Below are 3542 nucleotides of genomic sequence, written 5' to 3' on the forward strand. Positions count from 1 at the left end.
TGTGCGAATTTGTATGAAAATCGAGGTAAACGGCTTGGTAAAATGGAAAGGAGGCTTTTCAGGGTGGTAGCCTTGTGTCAGGCATGACCATATATGAACCTCTTCTGCTCTGTGTACTGAAAAGTACCAAAACACATCGTCCACTATGACATTTTTTATACTGTTATAAAAAGGCATTTTATCATCACGGGTAATGAATTTGTCGTGGAGTAAAATTGAGCCACATCAGCTGACTCAGAGTCAGTCCTTTTCTTTCCATTCATTTCTCTTTCTCTGACAAAAAACACACAAATCATTATAGCTATATACTGTAGTGTTCATATTGTCACATCTCCAATAAAAATCTAGCCAAATACTTGTGACACAAAATCCAAAATGTTTATGCTAATAAGTTTCACTGTTTAAATATTCCAGTATTTCAAAGCCCATTATAATGTACGACTCATTCATTGCTGATGCTGCTTAGCTAACACTTTTTAATCCATTTATGCATATTTTATCGCAGCCTTTTTGGGACGTACCAAGGTCCAAGAGCAATGTCAAGGTTGAGGCTTGAATGGGCAGTCAGTAAGACCACAGCCAAGGTCGGATCCTGGTCAGATCATTAACTGCTTCACACTCCTGACACTGGCCGGTTGAATCTAATCATGGCTGCCGCTAAAATTCCGCCAGCGATTCTGAAGCTTGACTATGGGATGTTCCTGTTCCAACACTGAAGATGGGATGTCAGCATTTTGCCACCCCTGCTGATGTAACAACATGGGGCTCCCCAGAGGTTTGTAAGGTGCCTTCGCATGTTACAATTTCTGAATCATTCTGCACGTAAACCATCTATACCGACTGCACTTTGCTTATGAGTCACATTTTCTTGTTTAAATGTATAAATTTAGAATTTGGTGATCAGTGGTCATTGTTGACACTCCACAGCACACAATGCTGTATCCTCTGCATTTAACCCATATGTGACAATGTGACATAGCAGGGGGCAGCTAACTTAGCGCCCGGGAAGTAGTGTTTGGGGTACCCTTACTCAGGGTACCTCAGTGGTGCTCTGAACCAGCAATCTTTCAATTACAAGTGCACTTCCCTAACCATTAAGACACCACTGTACGCAATAAATAAATAAATAAATAAATAAGGGGAGAGTGCGAACGCAGCCCCCCACTACCAGAAATTATGCAGTGGAGATTCCTACATTTGAGGAATTCGCAGGGGTCACCAGAGCTTCACCCTGCGTGAACCACCTTCATGATCACAGCATCTCCCCTGCCAGGTAAGATCTTATATTTTTCTGAGGATCAGCCTTACATGAGGGTAAATGCTAAAATGTGCCCCCCCCCCCCCCCCACGCGGCTTCGCTAAGCATTTAAGGGCTGTCACGTGGCGAGGGGGGGGGGGTCATGAGGTGTAGTGACATCCATTCCCAAGTGTCTGGGTGCTTTAAAAAATAATACAGTGGTTGTCTCTTAAGCTGGGGAAGCCTAAGTCTGGCATGGGAAATAACTTTTGAGGTGTGTGGTAAATAGGCGAGCTCAGCAGTGTGTGTGTGTGTGTGTGTGTGCATGTGTGTGTGTGTGCGCGCGTGTGTGTGTATTGGGTTGGAGCCAGGGTTCTGGGCACGCCAAATTTTCCCTGCGCTCTGAGATTAAAATTTCAGCACGTGTATGTGTGTTTGCCCGGACCACAAAACGGCCAGGCTTTTAAACCCAATGTCCATCCGTTCATCTCACATTTCCAGCGATGCGCCTCAGTACTCACGCAGCATTATGACGGCTGAACATTTCCATTACAGTTTATTTGGTAATTACACAGTTTGTTTTCTTTCCATACTTTTAGTGATCAGTTATCTTGGATAAATTCCGCCTCATTATCTCCCTCCTTTCCCCCTCAACCCCGGTACCATTAGCCGCCCTTTACGGTCCATATCACTGTCACTCAAATGGTGCCATCATTGAGCACATTTCCCCACTTAAGCTGTAATAAAATAAACATCGATGACGAATCATTAACCGGTACGCCACCTAATCCAGCCATTTTTAAGAGCCGGCGATAGATTCATCACCAGTAATGATCCATAACTGTCAAACCGTTTGCGGTCTGCATTACCGCCTTCAACCTTATAGCTGCACGCCTTCGCTAATCGTGGGCAAGGGGCAGGAAAGTCAGAATTGCTTCTGGTTCTGCTGATGAGGGGGGGGGAGGGGGCTTGTCCTTATTTAGCTGAGGTCTCTGTGACTTCACAGGGTAAACAGTCGGCCAAAGGGGAAGTCGAGCCCCTCTCACCCCGACAGGTGAGCTCTGACGAGCCTTTGGAGCTGTCAACCCCTCTTGCTCTCAGCCAGGGAGCCTGCAAGCTGCCGTTCCGGGCCACTGCCGTCGCCATGGCCACCACATGACCCAGCGTTCACTCGGGCGTTCACTCCTCAGCTTGGAACATTCCGCAGAATGATTTCCATTGTCTTTTGATATGACGTGCATTTGTCATTCGTGTGTAGTTTTCCATCCATGCTGTTTACAAAGTGACATAATCGGTTATTGATGTTTATTCTAAGCCAATTTTAGGTGGTGTTTTATTAAAAGATCCGGTAAACAGTGGAATGAACAGAGTTCGGGACAACATTCATTTGATTGGCTGATGACTTAATCCAGAGTATCTTTTCTGGGGGGCACTGTGGCATTCTCAGTAGAGAGTATCAGGTGGGCAGAGTTAGTGCTAATTACTTCCACCTGTTCCCCTCGTCCCTGTGATTTGTATAAATAATATTTTTGGGTCCTAGTGCCCTCTGGTTTCTTTCAGCCTCTGCCAATAGGGCAGCATTCTCTTATTTTCTCTTCTTAGTCTGTGTCATTAGTCCCATTCCTACTCAGTCCCCCTCCCCCTGAAAAGGACGACATAAAGCGCCCCCTACCCCTCCATCCCAGTGTCACGTGGTTGTGTTTACAATGCTGACCGGTGGCCATTGCAACCTAGTTTGTTCATTTACCAGAACAGTCTAGGGTATGTCTCCTACTGCAATGTCCTGGAGCAAAGGAACCTCACAAGATTCGAACCAGCAACAGTCAGGAATCTAATGTCCTTAATAAAGTAACCTTAAAGCACTTTGTCTGGCATGTTATTATCTGGTAAGGAAGCGGAACATTCATCATTATTGGCCATACTAAGCTAACCTGGACCAAACTGAATATCACCATGGCATTCTGGAAAACAGCCCCCCCCGCCACAAAAAAAGGGGGACAGCAGGACTGGCAATATGGCGACCAGGCCAACATGACGGATGGATGGGAAGAACGTAGGACTTCCAGAGGTGACGGGTTTAACGAAACTGGTGAGGAGGAACAGAAAGAGAAGACAAACATTCTTTACGGGCATCCGTCCGCGTGACGGTTTGCATCAGGGAGGACAGGACGCGCCAGTCTCGGTTACATCCGTAACGGTGCCTGACAAACTGTGTCTGACACACAGAGGAAAACAGAGAGGGGACTGAACTCTCCACAGTGGAAGAGCAGGACGCAAGTAAGCCTGAGCTAACAAGGGGGCCACT

General features: G+C 46.3%; 1 pseudogene; it reads right to left on the reverse strand.

Annotated features, from left to right (window-relative positions):
- Positions 1-1136: 1136 nt before the first annotated feature.
- On the reverse strand, positions 1137-1281 carry LOC125748215 (U1 spliceosomal RNA; annotated as a pseudogene).
- Positions 1282-3542: the final 2261 nt, after the last annotated feature.

The sequence above is a fragment of the Brienomyrus brachyistius genome, chromosome 8, assembly GCF_023856365.1.
Source record: "Brienomyrus brachyistius isolate T26 chromosome 8, BBRACH_0.4, whole genome shotgun sequence".
NCBI lineage: Eukaryota > Metazoa > Chordata > Actinopteri > Osteoglossiformes > Mormyridae > Brienomyrus > Brienomyrus brachyistius.